This window comes from Oryza sativa, chromosome 12 (genome assembly GCF_034140825.1).
Source record: "Oryza sativa Japonica Group chromosome 12, ASM3414082v1".
Lineage (NCBI taxonomy): Eukaryota > Viridiplantae > Streptophyta > Magnoliopsida > Poales > Poaceae > Oryza > Oryza sativa.
The window spans coordinates 12787152-12804741 of record NC_089046.1 but is presented as its reverse complement, the minus strand read 5'-3'; the positions used below and the strand labels follow the sequence as shown (position 1 = coordinate 12804741).

The following is a 17590-nucleotide window of genomic DNA, read 5'->3' as shown; positions in this document are numbered from 1 at the left end:
TCTTGCTTTTAGATTCGTGAGCGTGTCAGTTGTTTTGATCCTGCAATCAACAAGAATAAAAGACAAGAAAATCGAGGTTAAATCCATAAACGAGAGCTGATCGGCTAGGAGCCGATGATATATCGTCAATCGTCAAGCCGATGTTATTGACATTAGATCGGCAACGATGAATAAAGCAATATAAAACTAAATCTACTCGATCGGCTATAGATATTAACGATATATAATCTTTCTCTCGATGTATATTTAAACTAAGTGATTGGGATAGATCGACCAACATGTCGAGACAGTATAAATCACTTAGGTCTAAAGATACATCAAGATCATGATTATATAAATGTTTATAGCATAGCTGATCAGATAGATCTAGCATGTATCGGCTAATACTCCGATACCACTCTATATTAAGATATCAAAACAAGCAAAATATATTAAACAAGAAGCCTAATATACCTTAATATGATAAGATCTTAATATAAAGGGCGGATCTAGCATATCAATCAAGCATACGAGATATAAAGTAGCTAAATCAAGTAAGATCGGCTAAAACTCCGATACTTTCTCTATTAATGATCATGAAACAGGATAGATATCACAATTATAGATAGAACTTAATAGATCGAACTCAACCGATACGTCATTAAGAATAACGATAACTGTAAGATCTAAGCAAGATAATGAAAACCTATGAGAGATGGTAGATACACGATATAATCTATATTAATAACGAGACATAACTCTATCGACTACTTTCTAACAGTAAAACCAGCCGATCACAAGTTATATAGCGCAACTAATACATATTATGAGGTATATATGATAACTCGACGAATTACATAAACAAGATTAGAGTGTCATAAAGATGGAAACACTAATCCCGAAAACGCAAGCCGTCATGACAAGTTTACCTCTAGTTGAAGATCGGAATCGATGCAGCTCAACCCGAAAGCAAGAAGTCGTCAAAATAGAACGAAAGTAAAAAAGGCTGGCGATGTGCCGAAAGTGTTATTGAACTATGGTTGTAAATTATATGGGTTCAGGTTATATTTATACCCGAGATACATGATATGTCCTTGCCGGACAAGACTTTTATCTCTAACAAACTCTAAGATACACATAAGTCTTTACGGTAGACTTTTGCCCAAACATATCTCTAAGGAAACTACTCAAAATATCCTAATTAATAGATACAATTGCTTCTCTGAGGCTTATCTCCATCGTGGCAATCCTTGTGTAGCACGTTGATCGATCCCAGAAGCAGTTTCACAACTGTCTTCAGCAAAATCGGCTGTATCGGTTGAATCAGTCGTATCGGCTATCCTCTGTCCGATTTGCTTCAGCCGATACAAAATCCAGCCGATGCCTTCACAGCCGATGCATACTCTGTTCTTCAAATCTAACTCTTTGCCAAATCCACTTTGATCCTAATACCGAACCTGGTTCATATCTTACCAAATTTGGTTGTTAACACATGCCCCCCAAGTCCGCTATATTGGTAATGTTGCGGATTTGCTCAATCTCCTTTTCAGAGTATAACTAGGCTCTCTTTTAAATAGTAACCACCGCTTTGCACTTTTCATGGCGTCAGCTTCCGTTTTAACCGCTCTAGCCAAAACTTTCCCCAATCTCTTCCTCGAGCTCTCCGGCGACATTTTTGAGCTTTCTGGCCATCTCGCAAGCGATTCCTTGCTGCACCAACCTCCGTCACCGACAATGTCGACCTCCACCGACCCCTCGAGCGCACCAACCGCCAACTACGTTGAGGTAAGTACCATCGGCTAAATCCCCTCTTTTTCGCACAAGATTGGTCATCCCTTCACTCAATCTTTGATTTTCTTCCTCTGTAGCATCTTTCTCATCAAATTGCAGTTCCCAGCATAACCGATGAGCATCAGTTTTTCCTTGGCCCAATCGGCAATCTAGACCCCCACTGAGTTCATCAATGGCGAAACCAATCGGATCCCCTTTAGATTTTCTAACCCCAACTTAAGCCTCTGGAAGAACACCTTCAAATCCTGGCCATCAGCCGAAAAAAGTTGGCCAACCTGGTATATGAGAGTATTGGCTAACAAACTAACCCACTGGGAAGAAATTGGCAGATATGGCTAAGGATGAACCTATGATGACAGCTGCAACTTACTTTTGGTCCACCGCTATGAATACTTTCCTTTTCTCCCAAGGACCAATGACCCCCGCCCTCCTGGATGTTACAATAATAACTGGTTTGGATATTACCTCATCGGCTAACCCAGTCAGCTTGAATACAGCACCCACCTTTGAGTTCAAGACCAGGAGCATATGTGGCTGGTCAGGCTTTGTTGCGGAGAACATGGGCACTAGGCTAGTAAGCCCAAGGGAACATGCAGCTTTCCTCCTGATGTGGCTAGAAAAATTTATGTTTTGTGGCCCAAGCTATGGTCCTACTGTCAACTGGCAACACATAGCCGAAAATCTGGTGGAGAAGAAACAATTCCCTCTTGGAAAGTATCTCTTAGGCTATTTGTATCAGACTCTGAGTACTGCAGTAACCAAAATAGCCTTTGGACTATCAATCGGCACAGGAGGTCCCTGGTGGCTGCTTCAGATCTGGCTGAACTTGCACACTAGGAAGGTTGTTTATCGGCCATCCCTACCGGATGCAAAATTCCCAAGGTTTGAGCCGACCATTGATGATGATGGAGAAGAAATCACCACACGCCGATGTATGTGTCCTTTGGAGAAGCAGCATCCACCAACACCGCATCCAAGCTGTCGGTTGAACCTTTCAGAGAATGGTTCAATAATTTCTATGATGGATTTCCAAAGAAGCATTTTTTACGAATGGGAGATCCTATAAAATGAAGAGCGGTTCGTAAACAAATCAGTGTCTTGTCTGAATCGAGAATAGCAATTCCACTTCTGGAACCACAGATATAGACATTGAAATGGTGAGCATCTACCCGACGCCCACCGAGATGTGCATTCGTACAAAGTAATTTAGTATAGACCATAGAAAGGATTGTCATTTCCGGTTTTGCATATGAAGGATTTGGCACCTTTGAACTGCTGAGTGATTTTCGGTTTGATGAGATCAATTCCGAAAAATATGATAAATCCAGAGAAGTGTTTTCAACAGCCATCAGCCCTTGCATACTTCCTGTCGGCATCTATCAAGGCAAGAATATCCATATATCTTATGAGTTCTACCATCCGACAAGTGCTGCCAGGCAACTAGGCATGGACCAACTACCGATCCGTTTGTTTTTTGCCGACAAGATCCAAAGCAGGGGAGAAATATCATCGGCACTTATGATGGATCGGCTACTGAACATTCTAGGACCACCCTTAGGCAGTATCAACAATATTAAGCTGAGGATGTTGAGGAGTGCAGCTTTTGACCGATGGTGGATAGAGTGGAAGAAACATTTGTTCCATCAATCGGCTTCAATGTATTTGCTAGATCTATTCCCTGAAGCTTTCCCTCAAGTAAGAGTTTTTTCTCTTTGTCAATTCTGTCAATTTTAAGCCGATTGATCAATCTTAATCTTTAAATTTTTCTTTTTGCAGACAATAGAATCGTCCCCTTCCCATCACAGCGAAAGTTGCGTAGAAATCCAATATGCTCCAGGACTCCTTCCCAACGGTGGTGGTCCAGCTCCCCCAGTCATCGGCTATCATGCCCCCAAGACCTCAACGCTGCTGCACGGTCTGCCTTGTGTGCCGATAGCCCCTAACGTTGGCAAGAAGAAAAGAACAAAATCGGCTGCTGCTCCATCGGCTGCAAGAAAGAAACCTAAGAAGCAAAAGACTGCTGCCGATGACCTACCAACCATAGATCCGGATGTAGAAGAATTCCTGGAGAATGAAGAAGTAGCAGAAGCTGCCGATGACATACCAACCATAGATCCGGATGTAGAAGAATTCCTGGCGAATGAAGAAGTAGCAGAAGCCATGGATGATGCTGCTAACATCATTAGTGAAACAAGGGAGCAAACACATCCAGCCGATCCTCCTGCTCCTCAAAGAACTCCATCACCTCCAGTACGTCCCACTTACAAACCAAGGGTATGTATTTGCTCTCTTCCATCTGTTGCTTTAATATTTAATGCCAATTCCTAATCTTGTTCTTTGCAGAAAATGAAGTTGGCTTCTAAAAAACCACAAGCACCGACTCCACCGGTTAAATCTCTAAGTCCCATCAAATTTTCTTATCAACTTTTAACTAACTGATGCTAACTTAAATTGGTTCTTCTCAGGCTCGTCATTCTCCAACTCCTGTTCTCGAATCAAGTGAGCACACTCAATCGGCTGCAGGAAAACATCACATAGAGGAAGAAGAAGAAATAGTAGCACCAGCCCCAGCTATCCTCGTGAGTTCCTGTTTTCAATTTGTAAATCATATCGGCTGCCATGTGACTCTAACTGATCAGATATGCTCATACCCTTTTTCAGGTCTTAGCCGATATGTTCTCCTTTGGCATCAGGCAGTTCATGGACGAAGAAGAAGAAACCACAAGCAAAGCCTTGGTACCTCTAGCCGATGATGTAAAAGCAACCCTGTTGGACATTTCAAAACGGCTGGAAGGCTCTTTGGAAACTCTGGTAACCAGCTGTGGATCCATTAGAGATAGATTTCATGAAGTCCATGATAAAACTCCAGACGAGTTAGCCGATGCCATTACCCCAGCGGCATACCTTGAGCAACATTGGCTCAAACTCGAGAAAGCCAAATAGAGGATTGCCGATCATCGTGAGAGAAGGGACCTTTAGGCGACCATCCAAGTTAGCAGGGATTCTATCAACAAATAGAAAGCCAAACTTGATGAATTAGAGGCCGGTCCGAGTTCTACTCAAACTAACATCAATCGGCTGAATGCCCGGAGGATAGAGCTCTTGGCTGAGTTAGAGCAATGTAGTGCATAGATTGCTCTTGAAGAACAAAAAGCTTGCCGACTTGTCAAAAGCCATTGAAGATCAAAAGTCAAAATTAAAAGCATCTGTCAAGCACTTGACCGACCTGTCCAAATCTCTGAAGGTGATCTCAAGCACTGATGCAACCGATGCCCAAATAATAGATGAAGTAGATCAGATTAGGCAAAAGGCAATATCGGCTATCAAAAATATGTGTCTGGACGAGCTAAATCTTGTAACTTCAATTTTAAATTTGCAAACTTTTGGGATGTAATGCATTCCAAGTTTAGAACTTTTGCCTTTTGTTTTTGTTTTTGAAATCCATGTTTCATATATATATGCCTCCCTAATTTTGCAATGTTGAAGACATTGATAAAATTATAATTTAGACTAAGGGCGATATATCAAATATCGGCCATCATACATCGGCAAAGCACAGCCGATTATGACAAGAAAAAACCACTAAGGGCGATATAATCTATATCGGCCATCTGAAGGCGATGTCACCACATCGGCTAACATGTATCGGCAAACATCATCCGATCATGATTTAATCCATACACTTGGGTAATATTTCTCCAAGTACTTGCCATTAAGCGCTCGTCCATAAACTTCGCTATCAAGTCCTTGCAACATATAAGCCCCTTTGGATACAACTTTGTAGATCTGAAACAGTCCTTCTCAATTCGGTGACCACTTGCCGAATTTATTGTCATGAGTCCCTATTGGCAAGATCAATTTCCAAACCAACTCCCCTTCTGAAAAAGACTTGGGCACCACTTTTTTATTATAATGGCGGGCAATTCGTTCCTTATCCTTGGTCACCTTTACAAGAGCTCTTAATCTGGACTGAACTAGATCTTCTGTTTCATCTACCATAAGATTATAATACTCATCGGCTGTCAACTCATCCTGTAAATCTATTCTTCCTGAGCTAATTGTAGTTTCCCATGGCATAACTGCTTCATGTCCATAAACAAGCTTATAAGGAGGAACTTGAATCGATCCATGGCAAGCCATCCGATAAGACCATAATGCTTCAGCTAATCTTGTATGCCATTGCCAAGGAAAATCAGAAATCTTTCTCTTAATCAGTTTGATCAAACTTTTATTAGATGCCTTGGCTTGCCCATTAGCTTGCGCATAATATGGCGAAGAATTCAACAACTTGATACCCATACTATCGGCAAACTGAACAAATTCATATGATACAAAAATCGATCCCTGGTCGGTTGTGATAGTCTGAGGAATACCAAATCGGTAGATAATATGTTCCTTGACAAACTGTATAGCATCCCATGAATCAACTTTATTCAACGGAATCGCCTCTACCCACTTGGTGAAATAATCGGTTGCCACCAATATGAACTTATGTCCTTTGCTTGAAAGTGGATTGATTTGACCGATCATATCCATACCCCATCCTCCGAATGGCCATGGCTTGATGATAGGATTCATAGCCGATGCTGGCGCTCTCTGAATTGCTCCAAACTTCTGACAATCTTCACACCCTTTGTAATATCGGAAGCAATCCTCTAACATTGTTGGCCAAAAATACCCTGCACGCCGAAGCAACCACTTCATCTTATGAGCCGATTGATAAGTACCACATATACCTTCATGCACTTCTCCCATCACAACTTTAGCTTGATCGACACTTAAACATTTAAGCAACACCCCATAAATCGTCCGACAATATAGCTCATCATCCAACAAGGTATATTTTAAAGCCTTATAGCGCAATTTTTGTGAAGCCTATTGAGACGGATTCTACAAATACTGATACACATCATACCTCCATTCATCGGCTGCAATCATAGCGACCTCTACGTCAATATCCTTCGCCATCGGCTTGTATCCTGATGCCCCCTGAGCCAAATCATTAGCTTCAACATTCTGCTCCCGAGAGACATGACTCAAGGTTACCAGCCGAAAACTGTCCATTAATTCTCGGCACTTCTCGTTGTAGACCATCAACACATTATTCTTGCATTCATATTCTCCTGCCAATTGACTGATCACCAACAAGGAATCCCCCATGATTTCAACAGCATCGGCTTCGACCTCCTTTAGCAACTGCAACCCCTTGAGAACTGGTTCATACTCAACATGATTGTTAGATGCATAGGGTTTGATAGTATAAGCAAACTCAAAACTTGCCCCCCAAGGAGAAATTATAACTAAACCGATACCACAACCATGAGTGCAAACCGATCCATCGAATAAAGTCCAAGGTACAATATCAACCGAGCCGATTCAATCATCACGATGCTCCATAATAAAATCGGCTATAGCCTGTCTCTTCACTGCCTTAGGTGATTCGTACTGAAGATCAAACTCCGTCAAAGCATATATCAACTTCACAACTCTTCCTTTCAAAACCAGAGCCGACAACTTGTATTTGATAGCATCGGCTTTGCATACTATAGTGCATTCGTTGGATAATAAATATTGCCTTAACTTTGTGCAAGAGAAGTATAAACACAAGCATAACTTCTCCACCGGAGAATACCTTGTTTCTGCATCCAAGAGCCTGCGACTTAAATAGAAAATAGCCCTTCCCTCGCCTTCAAGCTCCTGAATCAAAACTGAGCCGATTGACTTCTCATCGGCTGATAAATACAACCTGAAAGGCACTCCCTTCTGTGGAGGAATTAAAACTGGAGGGGAACTAAGATATTCCTTAATATTGTCTAAAGCCTTCTATTGCTTTGCCTCCCAAGTGAATTCTTGATCGGCTTTCAATCTTAGCAAAGGTGTAAAAGTTCCCAATCTCCCAGATAAATTAGAAATAAACATTCTAACAAAATTTACCTTGCCGATCAACGACTGTAGCTGCTTCTTGTCCTCTGGGGTTTAATCTTCTTGATTGCATTAATGCTCCTCTGAGTTACTTCAATTCCCCTCTCATGAACAAGAAAACCCAAAAATTGCCCAGCCGATACGCCAAAAGCACACTTCGTGGGATTCACGAGTGGACTTACCTCCCCTCATTGTGATTGCCTTGACATTTTCAATGGAGGAGTCGGGCTGCCCCGGAATCCTCCCAGATTCATTTGCAGGTACTAATGAAGCCAATTGAGCTAGCTGGGTTTCTATCATTTTATTGAAGCTCAGCTGGTTTTGAAAAGCAGAAGCAAAGCCATCTAGCTTAACATTAAAGTTCTCTAGGACCTTGTCATTCGCAGCTAGCTTTTTGCTTAAAGCATCAGTGGTTTTAGCTTGCGCAAAGGTGAGATCCTTCAAGGAGGGCTGGTTAGAAAAGTTACCGTTATTGTTACCTCCTTGATAGTATGGGCGTGGCTGGTTCCACCCCTGACCTCCTTGTGGACAATACCCGTTGTTGTTGTTGCCCATGTACATCGCCTCACGGGTTTCCGGGCAGTCATTCTCAGAATGACCCGTGCCGCCGCAGACCTCACACGAGACATGTGAGTCCAAGGACTTGACGGTGCCTTGTGGCCGTTTGTCGTGGTTGTCCAATCACTTCATGAGGATGATGAACCCTGAGGTCCTCTTAGCACTCAAGGCTGTTGTTGGCCCGATATTTTGGTGAGTTGATGTTAACTACGATTTGGGAGAAACGTTGACGACCCGACTACAACCGTACTAGACGTTGTTGTGTTGTGCCTTAGCGATCGTTACACATTTCCGTGGGTTGTTGATCTTATCAGTGCAGATCAACCTTATTCCTACAAGCAAATCGAAGGAATAAGCAAGAACAAGATAAAAGCAATCTGAATTGTAGATAGGAATTGAATACAAATGATAGGTTGGGGTTCCATAACGAGAAAACCGGCGATCTAACTGATCACGGGATTACCCGGCAAAGTAGCAAAGCTAAACTTTCATCTAAACAAAACCCAAGAAACCCTAAAGGGGTACCTAGCTACTTATAGGGGTGGGAGAATGACCAAGAGGGTCCTAGGGTCGTGCTCCACCTGGTTGGGGCGCAGCCCACATGGGCCCCACTTGGGCCAGGGTCCCAAACGAAGTTACAAGTCCAAAGGCCCATGACAGGTGACGTAGCACCTTGTTTCTTCATCTGCGGATGACTTGGATGGAATTTGGCGATGAGGCTGGATCCATTGGAAAAAGGACTCCGAGAGCTTTCCATCAAGTACTCATGGGCCGAAAATGAAGGTCGTATGCAGATTCGGCGGCCCTTTGAAATCAGCAGTATAGCAGGTGGCCGAATCAGATTCCAACACTTGGAGGACTTGATCTTGATAAGATATTGTTAATCCATGATGTGAGCTATGGTTGCATCGATAGTAGCCACGGTCACATCATCCTCCTCGTCTTCACGGAAAACCGTCCTTGGTTTTTCCATATGGTGCTCATCGCGTGGTCCATTTAAAACACCCTGTTTGATCCAATGAAAAGTAGACAAACTCGAGATAATATGATTAGCAATAGCATGTATCTCTAGCTTGCATATGTTATCCACATCGACAGGAGGTTCTAAATCTGAACAGATGTAAACTCTATGCACCAAATATATTCCTCTATCATCAGATTCGCCAAATATATGAAAAATAGCACTAGTTGGACATGGCAAATCAGACTTGGCAAATAATTTCTCCTTCAAATTATTGAGCTCACAAAAATCATCAAACTAAACATAGCCCAAAGTGTTTAAAGAAGATGTCAATTCTCGTTCCTCTATTTCATTAGCAATGTGAACAACATGCTTAAAATCAGCACACAAAGAAACACTAGAAACAACATGTTCATTCACTAGTTGTGGCATGGATATAAGTGAAGCATTATTACACAACTCTTCTTTATCACAATGAACAGCAAGTAAATCAACTTGTGATAAAGGCATCTCAGCAATTGGTTCCACTAATGGCTGCTCTACTGTAGCATGAACAGTGGACATGTGTAGCTCACCTTGAGTATACTCACCTTCATTTATTTCGGCACCATTTAATTTACCTTGAAAACTATCTTCATATATCGCGGGTGCTTCATGCTTCTCCTCTTTCTTCTCAGTGACATCATTCTCCTCCTTTTGTTGAATGTTCTGAACTCCCTGTAAAACGTTAGCAACAGGAGACACAAAAGATTGCTCCTTGCATGTTTGCATATCATCATTGCACAAGGATATAGGAGATTCAAAAACAGGAGATAAATCACATTGTTCATACTTCCTCGCATTTGATTTGATCTGACTCTCAATGCTACAAGCAAGCATGAATAGGTGTCCAATATGATTATATTTCACATTAGCAAGCAAAACCTGAATTTTAGAATTAAGCCCCTTGAAAAATCTGCGCATTGTGTTTTCATTGCACTCTTTTATATCATTGTAGATGATACAAACTTTAAATTCATGAATGTACTCCCTAACAGTTCTATTACTTTGTTTCAGATGTTCAAATTTCTCACGAAGAGTACATTTGTAATAAGAACTCACAAAGCGCTTTCTCATCATGTTTTTGCATTCATCCCAAGTTTCGGGTTTGTTACTAACATAAGTCCACCAAAATAATGTAGAAGAGGTAAACTTATTACTAGCAGCCTTGATCATATGAGCATCAGAAAAATCATATTTGTCAGATTTATTATCTACTGCTAGCTCCCAATCAATATATGCGACAGAATCATACTTACCATCATAGAATGGTAACTTAGATTCAACTCGCGCAAAATTATAGTCATGTACCTCATATGCATCACGTGGAGAAGTTGTCATATCTTTTCGACGGTGAAGAAGTCGATGTTCTCGTATTCCCTTGCGCAATCCTGCCATTGTTAGTAGCAAACAAGATACACACACAAGAATATGCACGCTCCTATCAACTACTAGGTAGTGGCAACTCAAATATCACACACTCAAGCTTTTAACCAAGCTCTTACAAGTTCTTACCAAAACAAACGGAATGGTGACGTACACCGACTCAACCAAGCACCCCAATGGAGGTTGGATGTATTGATGCCTTGGCAAACACTTCCTGTACGGCTGCAATCAAATCTGTGGAGCTCTGGGTAGGCTTAAGTATGTAGCAAAGGAATAGCAAATGCTCAAATCAGAGAATGCAAAGTTGAATAATCATTCAAAGTCAGTACCGTGCTGGTCCTAGGCTAGAACGTACTAGAGACGCGAGCCTAGACACAAATGATACCACAAGATAGCACAACTAAAGCACAACTCTGATATATCAAAGCAACCTCAATGATAACAACTGATTTTCTCACCTTTTATGTTCCTTCTTTCCTTCTCTTTCTTTTTTTTTCTTTCTTTCCTTTCTTTTTTTTCGGTGCGGCTTTTTTTTCACTTTTTGTATGCACCTTTCTGCCTTTTTTTCTGTTTTTTTAACAAAAACACGGACTCAAGGACCTCAATGTAAGATCACAAGGACTCAACTGTAAATATAAAAATTACAGGGACTCAACTGTAAAAGTACAAACCCAAAATTAGAACTATAAAAAATAAAATGCTCTCGTCCCATAGGTTCCGTTTTTGCAAACGGATCTCCAATATGATACTCCAAAAAATTTTCACCAAGCTCTCTAGCAACTCACGGTATAGATTGAACCGAGAGGAGAGGGAGGGAGTCGGACTCAGCGTGGTGGTGGACGGCAGCGGAAGGATACTGCGAGAGAAGAGGGAGGGAGTCGGACTCAGCGTGGTGGTGGGCGGCAGCGGAAGGACACTGGACGTGTCCGGATTTGCTGAGATAAAAAAAAAGGAAACTGATCCAATCTACTATTTTCTTTCCAAGCACAACAAATACCAATCTAATCTAATCTCCTCCTTTCATCTTTCTCAGGCATCTTCTTTATGCGCAACAGCACGGACATGACCTCGGCCTTCTTTATGCGCAACAGCACGGACATGACCACGGCACAGGGCATAACCACATGGCACATGACAGAAACCTAGGTGCAACTCCAAAATTGACCAACAAAAACTTCTGAAAACTAGAAAAACGAAACCCCGACAACACGACGATTCCGTTTTCCTAGGTCCCGACGACAACAAGGACACGGCGGCGGTGGCGGCGACAGTGGTACTAAACGTGACCAGAACTCGAAACTCTAAACGGACTAAACGCTAAGACCAGCAGACGATACAACGTCAACAAAGCAAAAACTAAAATGAACAATGCAATGGCACAAATATGGCTAGGTAAATGATGCGAATTTTTTTGTATAGCTATTTTCTGGTTATATGAAGATAAAAACTCAGGGAGCAACGAAACCTCTCCGTGGGTTGTTGATCTTGTCGGTGCAGATCAACCTTATTCCTGCAAGCAAATCGAAGGAACAAGCAATAACAAGATAAAAGCAATCTGAATTGCAGATAGGAATTGAATACAAATGATAGGTTGGGGTTCCGTAACGAGAAAACCAACAAACTAACCGATCACGGGATTACCCAGCAAGTAGCAAATCTAAACTTTCATCTAAACAAAACCCAAGAAACCCTGAAGGGGTACCTAGCTACTTCTAGGGTTGGGAGAACGACCAAGAGGGTCCTAGGGTCATGCTCCACCTGGTTGGGGCACACCCCACAAGGGCCCCACTTGGGCCGGGGTCCCAAACGAAGTTACAAGCCCAAAGGCCCATGACAGGTGACGCAGCACCATGTTTCTTCATCTGCGGATGACTTGGATGGAATTTGGCGATGAGGCTAGATCCGGTGGAAAGAGGACTCCAGAGCTTTCCATCAAGTACTCACGGAACGAACACGAAGGTCGTATGCAGATTCGGTGGCTCTTTGAAGTCAGCAGTGTAGTAGGTGGCCGAATCAGATTCCAGCACTTGGAGGACTTGATCTTGATAAGATATTGTTCATCCATGATGTGAGCTATGGTTGCATCCATAGTAGCCATGGTCACATCAAGGTCCAGCTTGGCAGCAAGCATTTCCGTCTCCTTGATGGTATGCATGCCTCGCTAACAGGTTTGGAGTCGTTCCTCGCTCCAACCCATATTGGAGACCATCTTCTCTATTAGATCAACGGCTCCCCGAACCGTCTTAGAGAAGAAAGCTCCTCCAGCTGCCGCGTCCAGGTGGTCACGGGATATGAGAGTGAGCCCATTATAAAAGTTCTGCAGGATCAGCCAGTTGTCCATCCCATGATGAGGACAGGCGACCACGTATTCCTGAAGTCGTTCCCATGCTTCAAGAATGGACTCATCCCTTGTCTGCTGGAAGCTAGAAATTCTCCCCCGAAGAGCGTTAGTTTTGCCCATCGGGAAGAACTTTGAGAGGAATGCCAAGGACCATTTGTCCCAGGTGTTGATCGTAGCACGGTTGGCATAAAACCACTGCTTCGCTTTCCCGAGGAGGGAAAACTTGAACAGCCGCAGCCTGACGGCGTCTGGACTGACACCCTTTATGGTGTACGTGCTGCAAATCTCCAGGAACTGCTGTAGATGAGCATTGGCATCCTCGTTAGGCTTGCCACAGAACGGGCTAGCCTGTGCCATCGTGATGAGGCTGGACCTCAGATCGAAATCCACGTCTCCCATGTTGATCTGCGGCCCAAGGCCACATTGTCAGTAGAGGGCGAATTCACGGAGAGTCTTGTCAGCCATAGTCTTGAAAGTCGGTGGCACTGGTATGGCTGGTTTCTTTCTCGGGAGAGTTTTCTACGGAGCGGCGACTCGTGGTTTGACGCTCCAGAAGAAAGCTTCTGGATTTTCCTTAAAGTTTTCCGGCAAGTTGAAACCAGTCATGCACTACCCTGTTTACACAACAAAAGTGAAAACAACCAAGGTTAGCCTACAAAGGGCAGTGATTATACAGAGGTAAATATAAAGTATTAGTTTTAGTAATCTCTATTATGAATCTTCCCCAGCAACGGCGCCAGAAATGCTTGTTGGTATTTTTTAACGATATTACTAGAAATATTATTCCCAGCAATGGTGCAGAAATACTCCTGGTATATTCTGGTTACAGAGTTCATCCGCAAGCGCATGGATATATCATTGTAGCATTTCACCCAAGAGTATTCCAAGGGTATCGTATTTATTTAATCCCGTGGAAAGATCATGGTACAGAGAACCTGACTAATAATTTATATGTTACTTGTAATAATAATAATCTAAGCAGGGGTTAAGATAATTCAAGGGTAGAGTGACACACAAGCAGGAAGCTACTCATTCTCATACTAAAATATCTAAGCTAAGTGGAAAGAAAAGAGAAAGAGAATCTATTCTTATACTTCTAGTATACATAGTACATACATCCCAGTTATCTGATATACTAGCTAATACCCTCTATCCGATGCCCTCCTGGTACTTCGAGAAGCCACCCCTGACTACCGAGTTCCTTACGACAGCCCGTATGACCATACAACCGGGGCTAAATACGGAGGAGTACCCTCCACAGGAAATTAACTTAGGACTATATACACGCGCGGAAGAATACCCGTACTGAGCTGTCACCATCAGCGGCCCACCTCTCATCTGCAGCAAATAACCCTAAATAATGATATCCCGTAATCTAGACACCACGCCTAAACTACCAAATACTACTCTAATATCATCGTTATGACATAGAGTAATTGCATGTGCAAACATTATACCCGCACCAAAGCATCCCCCAGATAAGCTAGCAGTATAATCAGTATAACATGAACATAATGTAAAGTTGTCATTCATATACTCGGAAAGTATTTCAATACCCTTAATGTATAAAGAAGAATATTCTAATAATAGTACAAAGCTTACAAAAGAGAAGAGAAGGGCTACTAGAGCCATACCCGAACTCTTCCGAAGGCTTCCGGACTCCGATTTCTACTCTATTCCTATTTCACTAGCTAGATAACACTAAACTAAACTTGAGAGAATATGAGAGAGCTTTGCTTAAGGTGTGTATTGAAATGGAGAGAGTGAGGGGTTTATATAGCCTCCCAATGACGGTTGTGATGGTTGGAATGGTCGGAAATACCCTCCAACCGTCATTGGGAGACAATCTAAACCGTCCAGAAGAAGCCCTGTATCAATGGCGACGAGGGGGGTTCGGCCGAACCAGGGGCCGGCCCAACCAGCCCATAATTTGGCTGGTGGCCTCCTGGACTTCTCTACTCCATAGACTTCTGAATTTTAGCCCAATTAGTCATGTCATTTCTGAGTTCTTGGCCTATTCATTGATAAGTCTGATTCTCGACATCGTCCGATTGATCAATCGTCTGATTGGATGTCGATTCTCCTTCATTTAATGATTATTCTCTGCAAAAGGTTAGTGAACCAAAGACTAGTAAAATATTATTATTCTAATATAAATAGCATTGCAAGCATAACTAGTTCTCCTCTATTTTGGTAATATTGACGGTCAAAACTGATCGCTAACGACCGTCAACAGTCTTGTCCCTTAAATAGGGGTTGGTCTTATCCTCTACAGGCCCTCCTCGACATCCAATTCAGGATAGAGAACAATAAAAACCCAAAACATGCCTTCCTAAGCAAACCCGAGACCCGACGAAACAGACTCGGACTCTACATGGCCGGTCTGACCGGCCCTCAGGCTACGGTCTGACCGGCCCATACACAGCGGTCAGACCAGCCCTCTAGAGGAAACCGGCAGATTTTCTAAATCTTGACGTTTTTTTCTATCTTAATCATAAGTGTCAAATTTAGGTGTAAACAACTACCTTGACCGATGGCGGACAAATTATCTATGGCCATTCTGTACATACGTGAAGGTAGATAACAGGATGCCTTTGCATGAATACTGTATGTCCATCGATGGAATCTGGGATTAATTATCTCATGAATTTCATGAGGTATGTTTGCATGTTCATCGATGGAATCTCAGCACACTTAATTATCTAGATTTTGTCTTAAAATGCCCTCTCTTTTTTCTTGTTCTGTGTAGAGGGCATTAGAGCACGGCTCGTGAACAAGGACATGGCTCCATGGGTAAATTACTTTGCTGGTTGTACATTTGTTTTTCTATTAACTAGCAAAACAACGTTCTCCCATGTTTACTAAAAATATTTTCTTGCAGTGGGATCCTCCTGCAGTCGAGTATACATATCAGCAGACACTGAAATGGTCGATTTTTACTTCGCTCACCTGGATAAATTTGAGCATGAATTGAAGCACTTGCAGGGCCCATTTGAATCGCATAATACAAAAATAAAGGAATAGGAAAACACAGGATTATAATAGAAATTTAAGTACAAAACAAAGAATGGCAAAATACAGAGAAAAAATATAGGGATGACCATTTGATTGGACCGCAAGAAAACACAGGAATCAGATGAGAATATAGTCATAGGAAAATTTTCAAGAGATTGAAGTTCTTGTTAAATTTTCTTCAAAATCTCTATAGGATTGTACATTCTATAGTAATTTCAAAGGATAATATATGATTCAATTTTTTGTTTCAAAGGCCTGTACATGAAATTTTTCTATAGGATTGAAATTCTCTAAAACTTTTTATGTTTTTCCTCCAAATCAAAGGGGTAGCATACCCAACAACTTACCAATAATTTATCCCTAAAATTTAATTTTTGGTTTCTTAAACTGAAATAGAAAGTGAAAAAACTCCCCCCTCCAAAAGAAGGCCTAAATTCAATTCCCAAAATCTAAAAGTGTGTGCTTCTGTTAAAATTTTTAATTCTGCTTGTACTCCAGTACAAGCAGCAACAGCAGCTATTTAAGCAGCAAAAGTACGACCACCCTCATTTATCAAGTTTGTAAAATACCCACTTCCATCCATTTTTCCTGTTCATGCCAAATAAATGATTGAATGAAAGACAGACTTGAAACCATTATATTTGCTTGCAGCACATAAACAACAAGCTTCTCTACACAACCGAGGCAGTGTACAGCAATGAAATTTAGTTCATATATGTCTCATTTCTTCAAAATGGATGCAATGTATCTAGATTAACACTGGACAAAGTAAATAACTGCTACATATATATATCGGAGGAATTACTCCCTCCGTTTCACAATCTAATAGTCTAGATTCATTAACATCAATATGAACGTAGAAAATGCTAGAATGACTTACATTGTAAAACGAAGGAAGTAGCACTAATAGGAGCGACCGCTCGGTGGCGCGCTCCGCCGCACCACACCGCGCCGACTCGGCGACGTTGAACAGCATCTCGGAGGCCTGGATGGGCGTGGCGGGGATCTTGGGCGTGGGGATGCGCTCCACACCGTGGGACCTGTTGGCGACGCACCAGTCCTGGATGACGTGGCGGATGGCATGGTTGGGGACAAGGTCCTCGAGCCAGAGCGGCGCGTGGGTGACGGGGCACACCGCGCGCCCCGTGTCCAGCCACGCCTCGATCCCCTCCCTGTCGTACGTGATCCCCATCGTTGCCATCACCAGGTCGCGCATCAGGTCCAGCGAGATCGGGCACCGGAAGTGTGCCGGGATCACCAGCTCCGCCATCGCGCCACCCCTCTTCTGCAGCAGCGACGCCTGCGCCTTCACCATCACCGCCTTCCGCGACCTTCACGCCAGCAGCAACATCCCAAACTCTCGATCGATCACCCGAGACCGAGTCGCCGGCGCCGCTGCGGAGGAAGAGGCCGCCGCAGCCACAGCCGCTGCCGCCGCCGTTGAGGAAGATGTCACTGCCATCGCTGCCGCCGCAGCCACCGTGGAAGAGCCCATCGCTGATGGCGCTGCCGCGGAGGAACGAGGTCGCGAGGAGGAAGAGGATGCGAACATTTTCGCCGTGCGCGCGCGAGAGGGAAAGATGACTGAGATTGGGAAT

At 42.8% G+C, this 17590-nt stretch overlaps 1 non-coding gene across 1 annotated transcript; it reads left to right on the top strand.

The window, feature by feature from the left end:
* Positions 1 to 12975: 12975 nt before the first annotated feature.
* On the top strand, positions 12976 to 13082 carry LOC112937502 (small nucleolar RNA R71). The gene has a single exon (XR_003240166.1). It is a non-coding gene; the product is annotated as a small nucleolar RNA R71 (small nucleolar RNA).
* Positions 13083 to 17590: the final 4508 nt, after the last annotated feature.